This window comes from Polypterus senegalus, chromosome 10, assembly GCF_016835505.1.
Source record: "Polypterus senegalus isolate Bchr_013 chromosome 10, ASM1683550v1, whole genome shotgun sequence".
Classification (NCBI taxonomy): domain Eukaryota; kingdom Metazoa; phylum Chordata; class Cladistia; order Polypteriformes; family Polypteridae; genus Polypterus; species Polypterus senegalus.
The window spans coordinates 27,359,971-27,375,567 of NC_053163.1; the positions used below are offsets into that span (position 1 = coordinate 27,359,971).

The 15,597-nt window shown below is 40.2% G+C and overlaps 1 protein-coding gene across 2 annotated transcripts in view; it reads right to left on the reverse strand.

Annotated features, from left to right (window-relative positions):
* Positions 1–15,597, reverse strand: part of LOC120536983 (protein phosphatase 1 regulatory subunit 29-like) — a 573,722-nt gene that overhangs the window by 19,683 nt on the left and 538,442 nt on the right. The window lies entirely within an intron of this gene.

A 15,597-nucleotide genomic window follows, 5' to 3' on the forward strand; every position in this document is an offset into this window, starting at 1 on the left:
ATGTGTCTGAATATGCGTAATATGTAGTATAGTTATGCTTTACAATGTTTGATTCAGGGCAAAGGCCAAGTGCAGATTTTTCGGAATACAGAAACAAACAGAAACAGGACAAACTTTAAAAATGAACAGACGTTGGCACCGTATTGGATCGTGTACAGGTCTGCCGTGAGAGCGTCCCCCGCATGGGGAGAAAAGCACCGTGGCCGTGATATCTCTGGCAATCAGCAGCTACCCTCTAAAAAATAAGTAGCTCTGACCCCTCTCTCAAAAATGTCAAACGTTACTCCTTAACAATATGCAGATGATAATATCTGTAAAACAAACAGGTATCGCTAGCTAAGTGGAGGGAAGGTACGCTCCAACATGTGGCGAGAGGTAGAGCAACTCGAATGGAGGCTGGCATGTAAGTGAGGAAGGCCCCACCCATCTACCTACTGACATCATGCTTCCCCCTGCACTCGGCCCGCAGCCTCTTTCTCAGATTAGTGCGAATATATCGCTCCTGCAAGCGTCACAAAATCAACCAGAATGTTCAAGAAAATTATAGAAAAAAACCTAAACTAAATCCGTTAAGTAGTCCTGACGTTCACTAGCTCAGTGGAGGTAAGACATGCCCTGAGGCTGGCGCGTAAAAGAGGAGGGCCCCCCAACCTCGGCCCGCTGCGTCTCTCTCAGACTTGTGCAAATAATTTGTTACCGCAAGCGAACTATGATACTTAGCGTGATGACAGAAGTTGCAAAATCAACCGGAATGTTCAAGCAAATTATAGAATAAAAACCTGATCTAAATCTGTTAAGTAGTTCTCTCGTGCAAAGTGGACATACAGACAGACAGACAGATGTTCGAATTTATATATATATATATATATAGAGAGAGAGAGAGAGAGAGAGAGAGAGAGTTATAAAGGACAGTGTGGTGGAGTAATAAAAGGGTTATTCTGTTATATTATTGTAAACACATTATACATAACACAGCAAACATTTGATAAACAAGACACATAGTGCAACTGCTTAATCACGTAGTCTAACAAGACTGTTTGTAACATCTGCAGAGTCCAGTACTCCATAGGCTCAAGCTGAACAGCCTTTAAAATAGACATGAAAACATGCAGAGTTTAAGGTCCCAGCCCCAGTAGTATGCGAGTACCACCCAGTTGTATTGAGTGGATGTCAGAGCATCCATTCGTCTTCTGCATTTTGCTTCACGCTCAGCACTTGTCACTACTCATCTTTTTCTCTTTGCCATGTCACCTTCTTGATCGATCTGCCTATGCAGTTTACCATAAGAAAGACACAAATCCTAACAACTTTGTAGAGTGTCACACACGTGTGAATAGGAGGCAGCTGGAGGGCTTGGAGATGAATGATAATACATCTGCCCAGGGGGTGGCGGGGTGCACTAACGCTCTTTCTGTTCCCTGCAGTCCTTTCCCGGGAAATCCCACCAGGAGCCTCGACTCAGGACACCCCACTTCTGGTCCTGGCCCAGAGGACAACATCACTTCCCTTCACTTATCAATAGCACCTGATGACCCCGATTCTATTGATTCACTAACAGAATGTCTGACTAGTATCTCAGAATGGATGAATAGTAACTTTCTCAAGTTAAATAAAGAGAAAACTGAAATCTTAGTGATTAGCAATAATGGATACAATGAGGCTATTAGAAATAAACTGGATACATTAGGATTAAAAGTCAAGACGGAGGTAAAAAGCTTAGGGGTAATTGTTGACTGTAATCTGAATTTTAAATCGCATATTAATCAGATCACTAGGACAGCATTTTTTCACTTAAGAAACATAAGTAAATTTAGACCTCTTATATCACTGAAAGATGCTGAGAAATTAGTTCACGCATTTGTTTTCAGTCGACTAGATTACTGTAACGCACTCCTCTCAGGACTACCCAAAAAAGATATAAATCGTTTGCAACGAGTGTAGAATGCAGCTGCTAGAATCCTAACTAGGAAAAGAAAATCCAAACACATTTCTCCAGTTTTAATGTCACTAAACTGGTTACCTGTGTCATTCAGGATTGACTTTAAAATTCTGCTTATGGTTTATAAAGCCTTAAATAATCTCACCCCATCTTATATATCGGAATGTCTGACACCTTATATTCCAAATCGTAACCTCAGATCCTCAAATGAGTGTCTCCTTAGAATTCCAAGAACAAAACTTAAAAGAAGTGGTGAGGCGGCCTTCTGCTGTTATGCACCTAAAATCTGAAATAGCCTGCCAATAGGAATTCGCCAGGCTGATAGAGTAGAGCACTTTAAAACACTGCTGAAAACACATTACTTTAACATGGCCTTTTTATAACTTCAATTTAACTTAATCCTGATACTCTATATGTTCAATTCATCATAATAACTATTCATGGTGGCTCTAAAAATCCGTACTGACCCCTACTCACTTTTTCTGTTTCTTTTTCCGGTTTCTTTGTGGTGGTGGCCTGCGCCACCTCCACCTACTCAAAGCTTCATGATGCTCCAACAATGATGGATTGATTAAAAGGCAGAAGTCTACGTGACCATCATCATCAAGTCCTTCCGTGAGAATCCTAAATCCAAAGAGGACTGTTTCATTTATGTTAGGTAGAATGCCCAGAGGGACTGGGCGGTCTCATGGTCTGGAATCCCTACAGATTTTATTTTTCTCCAGCCGTCTGGAGTTTTTTTGTTTTTTCTGTCCCCCCTGGCCATTGAACCTTACTCTTATTCGATGTTAATTAATGTTGATTTATTTTGTTTTCTTATTGTGTCTTTTATTGTTCTGTTCTTTATTATGTAAAGCACTTTGAGCTACTGCTTGTATGAAAATGTGCTATATCAATAAATGTTGTTGTTGTTGTCGTTCTCCTTCCTATAAAGCCTCACTCCTTTTCCCTGGAATTCAGTTCTGTTCTGTCTTGTAAACTTGACTCATATTCATAACATTTAATTTTTGCAGCCAAGATGCAGAATTATACGTGTGGCTGCCCCCAAACCTTGCAATGTCTCTTGTCTCTTCTTATTACAAGAGGTTGGAACTAGCCCGATCCTTTTCTTCTCATAAGCCTTTGGTTAAGTCTAAGATCAAGGACATGTGCTTGTGTGACAGACAAACATAACCTTTAGCATTTTACACATGTAGATTATACAGTTCCTACTACTTTCTTTTCACGGGTGCCAATACTACGTTGAGCGTCAAAACATCCTTCCATTCCCACTCTCAAGGACCACATTAGTATGTCATCTTCCAGTTGAAATGGCATCAAGGCTTTCTTTGATTTCCACAGAAGCTCTCAACAATCATCCAACACATTTGTTTTTTTCTCTTCGTGTTTACTTCCTATACTCCCCTTGAATGTGAGCAATGTGCCTAATAGTCTCTGGACATGGCAGCATTGGAAAAACTCCAGAGAAGAGCGACTAGGCTGATTTCAGGGCTACAGGGGATGAATGATGAAGAAAGATTAGAAGAGCTGAGCCTCACACACGTGCGCTTAGGAGACAGTCAACAAGTCCTGAGGTGCGTGAAATGTCATCAGACAAGGGGTTGTTTTGTGGTAATAATGCCTCTCTCTCTGATCTTATAGAACAAAAGAAGATAAATAAACCATTATCATCAACAAACCATGTCCTGGAAAACAACAGAACTACAAATCACACTTCTGGTCTTCCAATGATGACATCTGAACCAAATGACACCACTTCCGGTCTCATGAAGATGACGTCACTTCCGCCCTATCCGAGTAACGTCACTTCCGGTTCCCTGATGATGACGTCACTTCCTGCCACATCACCTCGGGAAGCCATTTTGGATACTGTATAAAAAACCCAGCAATACTGTACCTGTCTGTCGAATGTTTGATCATTTTTCAACCAAACTTGGACCAACAAATCCCTGTTTAACAGTATAAGGGGCTAATCCCCAAACCTTTATAATTGTTTGTGAATTCATTTCATCACACAGTTTACGGAAAATAAGACTAAGAGAAGGCATGATTGAAATGTTTCAAATTATGTCCAGTGGATTAAGACTGTGACTTTAAAATGAGTTCATCAAGAACGTGGGGACACATTTGGAAACTTGTTATGGTTATTGTCATATGCGTGTGCATGGGAGGTGGTTTACATGCTCAAATAATTTATTTCTCAGCCAGACCAGGGGTTGGTGCTGTCATATGATCCTCTCTCCTCATGTTCCTCTGCAAATTAGCCAAAGATGTTGCCTCTCAGTGACATCACCACCAGCCCACCCACTGATGATGTCACTTCTGCCACCTTTTGATGACGTCACTTCCATTACCTGCTACATCAGTTCCTGTTTCAGCCTCCATGATTCCACCACTTCTGATTCCCAGAATCCATCTACCTGCCGCATCAGTTCCTGTTTCGGCTTCCTTGACTCCACCTCTAGTCCAGGGGTTGCCAAGTCCGATTCAGGAGGACCACTGTGACTGCAGGGTTTCATTCTAATCTTTTTTTTAATGAGCGCCCTTTTTGTGCTTGTAATTAACTTCTTGTGAATTCATTTTATTGAATTGCTTTTATAAGATTTGCTCCCCTGAATTTCTTCATCATTCCTCTGAATTGCTCATTTCTTTCCTTAAATGGCACACAAACAGAAATGAAATGTGAAGTGAGTGAGCCAACAGAAGACCAACTAAGTCAGGGTCTCAAACTTTAACCAACTTCATTCCAACCAGCTTCTTAACGAGGTGTCAATTCCTCTCATTAATTAAACCCGTTCTTTAATTTCATGGCTCTGTTGCTGCTCTCATTGTGCAATAGCAGACATTTCCCAAACTGTTGATTTTCTCTTTTCTAAAAATGTTTTGGAGACTTGAGCAGATCAGCAGTCCCGAGCCCTTCATCTTTCTTCATTTCTTTCATGATGGACACCAGTTGTTTTGGCTCATTTTGTATCACATTATTGTTTGGCAGCTGATTAAGGGAAAAGAAACAATCAAGGGGTCTGAGTCTTCAAGAGCAAGTCAATGAAATAATTAGCAGTAAAAGCAGGTCACTCATTAGGAAAAGGGTTAGAATGAAAACCTGCAGCCATGGTGGTCCGCTAGGACTGGAGTTGGTGACCCCTGCTCTAGTCCACACTAATTATAGCCCAGACTCATCCTGTTAGTCAATTCGGTTTTGAACACTGCCTTGTAATGACTTGTTTTTTTTTTTATTTTCTGATTTTTCAGCATATGGGGTGCCCATCCCTAAACCTTTTTCTGTCTGCTGCCTATTTTTTATTACAGCATATTTAGCACAAATGTTAGGAAGTGTTTCTTTATACAGGGAGCCGTAGATGCATGGAATAAGTTACCAAGTAGCGTGGTAGACAGTAGGAGTTTAAGGACTTTGAAAACTCGACATGATGTTATTTTAGATGAATTAAGTGGATAGGACTGGCGAGCTTTGTTGGGCTGAATGGCCTGTTCTCGTCTGGATTGTTCAAATGTTGTAATGTTCTACGGAGCACAGAGGGCTCTGGGTGGCAAACAGCAAGGATGGAGCAGAACTCCAGCTAATGCCATGCTAAAACAGTTGCTTAGTGGTATGACGCATGAAAAAGAGTTGGGCTTACGACTTCAAGAGTTGTGTATTTTGAGATTGAATTTAAAATCTTTAACATGCAGTAAGTATCAGCTTTGGTGTTCCCATTATACAATAAATCAGTTCCTTTTCAAGTTCTTAGTGATTTAGATAGTTTAATGGTGTTTTATTATTTTAAAACATAGGGGGGTAACTTATTTTAGGTGCTTGTCTTCTTTCATGGTGTGATTTTACTCTAGTATTGTTCATTTTATTTTTATAGTTATTTTTCTTTTGATAATTTCACTGTTGGTACTGAATGAGTTGGCCTTTCTGAATGATGTGTTATTAATAATAAGGGTGAGAGGTAGAGTTGGTATTTATTGCGCTAAGTCAGGGGTCTCCAACCTTCTTTCCCCTGAGAGCTACTTTTACAAAGTGAGAATGGCTGAGAGCTACTCCTGTTTTCTAAAGTTTATTCTCATTGCTTATTTCAACTCAAACAAAATGAATAGGCTTGTTTTGCCTGAACATTTACAAAATGTTGGTGTCCACAACTCACATTTTGCATTAAAACATAGTTCACCTGCGAGTGCATTTTGTATTTCTGTATGCATTTCTAATGTATCTCACACTATTGAATTAAAAGATGAATGCTGTCAAAACAAAGCAATGCAATTCCTAATACACAGATATGACTTATTCATGTGTCATTTTGTTCCATGTCACTGTGTCGCTTTATTTACATGTCCAGTTGCATGTATGATGAGTTTTTTAGTTAGTGAGATGATGGGCACTGCATGGAGTCAACAAGAGAGGCAGGTGTACGATGGAGTGGAGCCGCTCAGGTTCACTCTTATGGAGTCATTTAAATGTTTGTCTCTCAGTCTTGTTCTGAACTTTGACTTCATCACATTCATGTCAGACTCTCAGAGGTATGGAGACCCAACAAAGCAGACATTTTCAGAGCTGCTTGGTGAAGATTCTTATGTGTTATCTACCTCTACTAAGCTCTAGAAATGCTGAGAATGCCATTGAGACTTTAAGTACATATTATTTTGAAGGTTTACTAATATGTAATGTATAAAATCCAATGTCTCTCTGTCTGTCTGCTTTTCACGAGAGAACTACTTAACGGATTTAGATGGGCTTTTTTTCTAGAATTTGCTTGAACATTCCGGATGATTTTGCGACTTCTCTCATTTCGCTATTTCTACATATATTTCTCTTCTGGTTTGTCCTGCTTCCTCCAACATTAAGTAACATCGTGCTCTACTGGAGAGCCCCTGCAGTTTCACAGATTGAGTTCATTTTCAAATCAGCGCCCATACACATTACGCAACAGTGCTCTCTAATGGTCTAATAGCATTGGTAGAACTATTAACCAGTTTCTGCAGGCTTTATTACAAATCCTATCTCTAATATATATATTTCTCTTCTGGTTCGTAATGCTTCCTCTTCAAACCCTTTTCCCCCCACACGCAGCCCACACAGCATTTCTCGATTCCTATTCCTCCTCTTCCAAACCCTTCTCTACACTTCCTGTGGCCTCCCATACACTCCCACGCCACTTTTCTCGATTCCTATTCCTCCTTCGGACTACCGCGTTCCCCGCTCCTCTCTCATGACCCCATTGGTGTCATGTCACCGCCCTATATCTAGCCTGACTGCGTGACCTTTCACTTCGGCCATGTGTGCGCCTGGGAGTCTTTTCGGTAGCCTGCACAGAAAGGTACTCTCTCGACCATTGGCATTGGTTTCGCTCCATTCTATTTTCGTTATACTGCGACAGTTGTTTCCTAAGCCTTAGTTTTAAAATGAACGACAGTATTTTCGTTATACTGCGACAGTTGTTTTCTAAGCCTTTGTTGTAAAATGAACGACAGTATCTTCTTTGTTGATGGGTTCTTGTACAACGTCATCTCTATTCCGGGATCCGACAACTGCCTGTTCCTATCAGTGGGCTATTTCTTGACACAAATCGTCTCCAGGAAAAAAACACCTATTCACAAATGCGTCTTTCAAGAAGTATTTCTTTCTTCTTGATTTCTGAATTCCTTTTTCACCGATTTCCGTTCCTATTCTAATACCGCTGTATGCTACGACGGGCGTTGGCTCGTGTATCATAATTCGCTTGCACTACCGATTTATTAGTGTGTATCCGAGAAACACACAGCGGGCCAAGGGGCGGGGCCTTCCTCACTCACTCACCATTTTCAGGGCGTGTTCCTTAACTCCGCTTAGCTGGTGAACGAGAGAACAACTGAACTCAAATTTTTATGAGATTTAAAATAAAGTGTTACTTAGGTTTTGATGAGTTTGGGTCTGGATATTCTCTTAAGTGTATACCACATTAAAAAGATCGATTGCAATTCAGATTGTGGATCGTGACTTTGTGTTAAAAGGATCGTGATATGATTTTTTGGAAAGATCACCTAATCTAATCAAGTTTTCATATTTATGTAGTATGCATTAACCCATTGGCGAGCTACTTGGAAAGGGGTTGCGAGCGACATGTTGGAGACCCCTGCACTAAGTACTTGTTGGGCGGTTTTGTTTTTGTTATCTGTTTTGTATCCCTTTTGTTTAAAAAAAAAATGCTACAATTAATCGCAGACCTCGCACATCTATTAGCAGAACATTATAACCTTCTCTGTATGAAAGGTATGGAGCCACCACAAGCCTGTCTACGCTCTGCTTTTAACTACATGACAAGGTAAGGTGCTGTTAAAAGGCACATGTTTAATGTAGTGTTGTTTTTTAATATGACTCATTGTTGTAAAAATATATAATAAACAACAATGTGATAACTGACTGTTTGATGAGGTAACTAAATGCACAATGCTCCAACTTTCATATCAGTTAATGCACTTGAATGTTACACGATGAGTATATTCTCTAACTTGTTGTGCTTTGTTCAGACAGAACTCCATAACCTCTATAGCAGGGGGTCCCAACGCCGGTCCTGGAGGGTCCCAGTGGCTGCAAGTTTTTTATTCTAACCCTTTTCTTAATTAGTGGCCTATTTTTGCTGCTAATTCAGTTCTTTTACATTCATTTTAATTGACTTGCTCTTGAAGACACAGACCCCTTAATTGTTTCTTTTCCCTTAATTAGCAGCCAAACAATAATGAGATATAAAACATGACCAGCAAACTGTGTCCATCATACAATATCTGAAAATAACTAAAGGTGGAGGTCTCAGAAAGGTTAATCTGCTCAGGTCCCCAAAGCATTTTAACAGAGCTCTTAGAAAAGAGAAAATCAACAAGTTCAGAAATATATGTTAAGGCACAATAAAAGCAGCAACAAGCCTTGGAATTAAAGATCAGGTTTAATTAACAACAAGAATCAGCGCCTAATTATGCAGTTGGTTGGAGTTTGAGGCCCTGACTTAGTTGGCCTTCTGTTGGCTCACTCACATCATATTTCAGTTCTGTTTGGGAACCATTTGAAGAAAGAAATGAAGAAATTCAGGGGAACAAATCGTAAGAAAACAAGTCAATTAAAATGAAAGGAAAAGGAGTTAATTAGCAGCAAAAGCAGGTCACTAATTAAGAAAAGGGTTAGAATGAAAACCTGCAGCCACTGGGGCCCTCCAGGACTGAAGTTGAGGACCCGTGACCTAGAGCAGGGGTCGCCAACTCCAGTCCTGGAAGACCACCGTGGCTGCAGGGTTTCATTCTAACCCTTTTCTTAATAAGTGACCTGTTTTTACTGCTAATTATTACATTGTCTTGCGCTTGAAGGATCAGACGCCTTAATTGTTTCTTTTTCCTTAATTAGCAGCCAAAAATAGTGAGATACAAAATGAATTTAAACAACTGGCATCGATCATACGATATTTGAAAATAAAGAAAGGTGAAGGTCTCAGGAATGCTGATCTGCTCAGATCCGGAAAACATTTGAACAGGGCACTCTTAGAAAAGAGAAAATCAACAATTTTGGAAATGTCTGCTATTGCACAATGAGAGCAACAGCAAGCCATGAAATTAAAGAATGAGTTTAATTAACAACAAGAATCGGCACCTAATTAAGCATCTGGTTGGAGTGAAACTGGTTGGAGTTTGTGGCCCTGACTTAGGTGGTCTTCTGTTGGCTCACTCATATCATATTTCAGTTCTGTTTGAGTGCCCTTTAAGGGGAATAAATCTTAAAAAAAACAAGTCAATTGAAATGAATTCAAAATAAGTTAATTAGCAGCACAAAGAGAGCACTCATTAAGAAAAGGGTTAGAATGAAAACCTGCAGCAACGGTGGTCCTCCAGGACCGGAGTTGGCGACCCCTGCTCTAGCGTATGGGGTTCAAATCCCAAAATGGTGATGTGACTGCATGGAGATGACAAGTTCTCCTCATGTCGACATTGATTTTTCTCCAGTACCCTGGCTTGCCATTGATATCGCAAAGGCCTGTGTGTTAAGTGGATTGGCCCTATCTGTGTGACAGTGAGAGCGCCGTCTTTAAATAGTGCTGTCTGCACATATGAGGCCCTCATTACTGGGAACGTATAGTCGAATCTAACAAAGTGGCCACTCGGTGCAGAAAAAACAAATCAATCAGTTCTCCCGCTGTCACCAGTGGAGTCACTTCTCTACTTGCTGTAACATGCGACTCTTGTCAAATAATATCTGTATAGTAAAAAGTGTGCTCATCATATTGAAAGATCAATGTATTCTATTTGCAACACCTTTGAAATATTGTATCACATTTTTATTTTTATAAGAAAGTAAAGTGCAGTAGTGTTCTGTTTTAGCTAGGGACTGGTCCCCGGTGGAGTATATTTTCCCCTTTTTATCATTTCTGTTTTGAAAGAATTATTTTTCATGTATTTTTTTCTCATTCTGTAATATTGTTTTGGTAAACTTTTATATGCCATTTCTATATTGTGTATATATCTTTCATGAAAATTTTTCTTGTTCTGTGTTGGTGGACCCCCTAAAGGCATGTCTACCATGACATCTCTTCTGAAGGACTGTCCTTGGCCATTATATTCTGGCCAGCAGAGTCATTGGCGTTTGCAGAGTTCAGATCTTTGTTTTTGGGCGTATTATTATTTTCTGGTTTATTGCTATGTTGGTGATTTGGATTTGTTAACCCAAGGTTGACTTTTTACCTAACCCCTTTTACCTTATTTTTTTCTATTTTGTCATTTTGGTTCATAATTTGTTTAATTAAAATAAATCCTTAATTTTTAAAGATTGTGCACTGGACTTGTCCTTTCAAGCCAGGGGTTTTATGGTTTTCTCTCCCTGGAAGGGCATTTTTTGTGTTGCTGTCTATTTAAAGGAATTTTTGAACCTTGAAACCTACTGCTCCATTTTGAGCCTGTGCAGGCCTTGGAAGCCTTTCTTTTGAGTTTGGGGTTGGGCTTCCTGGGTTGAGGACTATTTATGAAGAGCAGACTTAGTGAGCTCCTTAGGCCTGTTCACCTTTTACTGCCATTTCATGCTTCTGAACCTCAACAAGTAGCTCACAAGTATGGTCTCATCCTATAAATTCATTGATTAACTAATTACATTCAAGTAGCATTTTCCTAACGTACTATTATTATCAGATAGCTAGTGCCATAAAAAGAGGTAAATACAAAGTGGCACCCCACACCATACAACTTGGTTTGTTCTGAAGTTCTGAAAGAAGACGAAGTTCATTAGCACATTCAATATGATCAAGTGCTGATCTTGTAGGTGCTTGAATTCTCAGTGGTAATTTACAGCATTCTCAGTAAGTTGAACTCCTATGAGACTTCTCTCTCACTTACTCTATCTGCCTCTCTGACTTCTCTCTGGGTTTCTCTCTCTGTGACATTCTAAAGCTTACTATGTGACCATGTACCATTTGTCTGGGCTCGTCATTCTAAAATCTAACTCTAATTCCTTAGGCTGTTTTTTGCATTGAAGATCTTGCCCCCAGAAAATAAATGTTTTCACCTTTCATCCTATTGTCTCCACCCTTCTGAAGTGTACTGGTATTACTTCCAGTGACGTGCGGTGAGGTTCATGGCTGGTGAGGCACCGACTCCTTCAGAGTCAGATTTACAATTATATGAACCCAAAAGGGTAGCTTAATCACTATTCAATTGGCAGCATGCACGTTTGACTATTGGTCACGTTTCATATCTCATCAGCGTTCTTTACACACACATAGCTAAGGTAAGTATTTGGATAAGAAAGAATGTTGCATTTATAGTGGCGAGAGCAGAGAGAGCGCATTTGCTCCTCACCCTCCATGTGTTCTAAATTTGCCGTTGCAATTCCACAATTCATACTCATTAAATACAAATAAAAGTATAGAGTGGTGTACAAAATAAAAACAGATTTCAATTGTGACCTTAATTGAAATATTTCTTTGTTTTTAAAAGCTTTTAACTCTGATGCTTTAATTAATTTTAATACAGACTGTTCAACAAAAGGATAACAAGAAAAACAAAAGAATATTTTATTTAAGGTCAAAAAATAGTTTTTTAAATATTGGATTGTTTTTTTCTTGTCTTGTCTGATCCCATTATTTATAAAACTGAAAACCGTTCATGTTCTTTACCTTTATTCGTAAATGAAGTCCATGTGTCTATCCTTTTCCATGAAAATCTCCGTCAATTTCTTGTAAAAGTCCTCCTTATTTTCCTTTGGTCTTAAAAGTCTTAATCTTCCATTTTGGCAGTCAGTCAGAATAAAAAATAAAAATAAATGGACCACTGCAGTGCACTTGACTTTCTGAGTTGGTGACCAAAGTCTCTGCGTATAAGAACAGCAGCAACGAGCACCTGTTGGTCTCACATGCGCCCCCTTCAGGGCGGCACGGTACTGTCTGCCTCACCTTGTGCCTTTTCACTGCGGTTTTATATCCGATCAGCAAGACTAAATATGTCACACATATTCATTAAAAATATTAGCCAGACTGTGGAAAGTCAGGGTGTATAATGAACGTGTCTGCAAACATTAAATTGGTGACATACAGAGAGACAGTGACAGGCATGCGCCAATTGCATGCATCAACCTCGTGTATGAGGGACAGCGTAATCTGAGGTGAGGCTCATCGCTGCCGCACCTCATGTCTCTCCCCTGTATTTGAACAGAAAATGCACCAATTCAGTGATTTTGACTATAAAAATGATCAGAATTATCGGAATTATACAGAAAATAAATTTATAGCAGACCAATGGACATATTTATTTTATGTTATCATTATTAGTTTTTTCATGTCCCTGATTATTCACATTCAGAAGTGGTGCTGGTGATTGTAAATCACGTTAGAGCACCTAGCATACTTGTGTTGATTCGTGTCAGAAGTGGACCACCTATAATACTTGTATTGCTTTGCGTTCACGAGTCAAAAGCATGTCCACACTGCCTTGAAAACTGTTGTGGGATGGAGGGGATGGTGATGGGTGTTTTAGCTAAGTACCTCCGTAAAACATTAACCTGCATAGTGTGCTTGTATAACCATAAAGGATAACAATTAATAAAAACAGACTGGATAAGTAACAGAGCAGTATTCCTAAAAACTCTGGACTTTATAATGCCTCAGAGTCTCTGACACATATGCTTACTGTCAGCAGGCTGTTCTGTTCCTTTAAAGACATTGTACAGACAATTATCATAAAATGCCAGATGCTACAAACAACAGTAAAACAACTTTAGCAAATCAGGTTTCAGAAAACACATGCATTTTGTGCAGTTCATATCCCTTTATTCCTGGGGATAATTTTAGTCCCCGTAACTGGTGGACAGCATGAGCAGATGGTACCACCACCTTTTTACTTGTCCTCGCAGACCTCATTGAATTTCCCTAGAATGCTAGGAGAGCTTCCTCCAGGCTGCCTTTCTATCTTGCTCACGTTTTTGCCCCTACAACAACAAGAGTAATGTATTTTATGTATAGTCCAAAATCAAACAAGGAATTCCTCAATGGGATTTAACAGGGGGCAGCACGGTGGCGCAGTGGTAGCACTGCTGTCTCGCAGTTAGGTTCACTTGCATGTTCTCCCCGTGTCTGTGTGGGTTTCCTCCGGATGCTCCGGTTTCCTCTCACAGTCCAAAGACATGCTGGTGAGGTGCATTGGTGATCCTAAATTGTCCCTAGTGTGTGCTTGGTGTGTGTGTATGTGTGTGTGCTCTTGGGTGGGCTGGCTCCCTGCCCAGGATTTGTTCCTGCCTTGCACCCTGTGTTGGCTGGGATTGGCTCCAGCAGACTCCCGTGACCCTGTAGTTAGGATATAGCGAGTTGGATGATGGATGGATGGATGGATTTAACAGGACCTGCTTTCTGAAAGCCCTACAGCTTTGACTTCCTGAGAAGACAAGGAACCTCCCTCCAGAAATTAAATAAATCATGGAAAAGGCAATTCAAAGAGAGACCCCCTTTCAGGAAGGTTGGGCGTGTAATGGGTGTCAAAAAATGGGGTTAATACAATACCCAAAACAATACATATGAATGGACATCTTCTGCACGCATTGCACACAAAACACACACACAGGGTCCAATCCTCCCTTTGTTTTGAGTCTGGCATACACAGGATGTCTCGTGCTTTTACTATCCCACTTTCTAGGGAATTGGTGGTGCCCTTGCTCCTGGCATCTTCCTGTAACAAGGCACCCCTCAAAGCACACATTAAATTAAGCCAATCTGTAGTAATTTCTAATGGTGCCTGACAACAAGGCCGTTTACTTGATTCTCTGCAGTGGGCACTACCTTTGAGATATTGACCTTATGCTCTGCTACTGTGCCAGCGGTCTTATCAAACTGGGTAATTGTGGCGGCGGGTAGCATGCTTAATAAACAAAACCAAACTGAGATTACATGCCAGGACGTATAAACAAATCCTTGTCATTGCTGTGTAATTCCATTACAGCTATCTTAAAGTTTCCTCCAATGAACTCTTAAATTTCTGCTAGTTTACCATGGTAGCCAAGAAATTGCATTGCAGGAATCCAAGGCTACAATTTCACAGCAGATCGAATGTCATCTTCTCAGTGTTGAACTGCAGGTGCAATGCAAGATGACAAGTTGTGCTGCGGTTTTGAAGGCATGCTTTCCTTTGTCTGATGAATCTGCCACTTACTCTCATCAGTGCTAACGTCTCATTTTCAAAATAAAGCCGAACGCATTTCAAGGCTCCTAAACTCTTTTTAAAACTGAAAAATGTATATCTTTAGATAACTGACAGCAATGAGATGATGAAGCTACAAGAAAATGATGCCTGACAGGAGAATGCGATTCATGACGGCTGTCTGAAGGGGAAAGCAGTGGGAAAGGAGCGGCAGCCGCAGTGCCCGACAGAGATTGAGGCTTTTCCAGGGGTTGTACATATACACTGTTTAATAGGGTTAGTGGAAACCATCGTGTGAATGTGAGAGGGGGGGATACTGGAGAGTCGGTGCACACTTGGCTAGAGAGGGCAGTCAAGGACTGCTGGTAGTGAATCTCACCATCTGTTGAATTCAAATAACAAGTAACATAAAGGAACGTGTAGGGGTTTGTGAAAGAAAGAAAGAAAGAAAGAAAGAAAGAAAGAAAGAAAGAAAGAAAGAAAGAAAGAAAGAAAGAAAGAAAACTTTTTAATGTAACCTGCTGTAGTGACATCTGCTGTGAGACAGTCTGCTGCTTATCTTCACGTACGCCTCAGCAGGAAATCAAGCAAATCTGATTGCTGAAATAATGGCTGGGTTTAGTTTCTGTTTATTTAGCAATTCTTTCATATTGCCTTTCCATTTTCAAGATGCTACATCCATTCATCCACAAATTTGGACAGCAGAGCCCATCCTCTTCATTTTGAGGTGGAATGCTGGATTCTAACTTGGATGGCCTACCAGACCATTCATGTAGAAACCTTGAAATATGGCCAGATCTACCATCCCTGCTAGCAATAGAACCCTCACATGTGGAAGAGAATGAGAAAAAGATGCCCAATAGCAAAAAAAAAAAAGTCTGGGTTTTCAGAACACTAAATAGAACTTTATTTGTCCCCAGGAGGAAATTTGGCTTTGTACGGTAGTTCTTTAAATAAATAAATAGGTAGATAAGTAGGTAATTAAATACATATGCACACTTAGGTCTGGACACACACCAGAATGC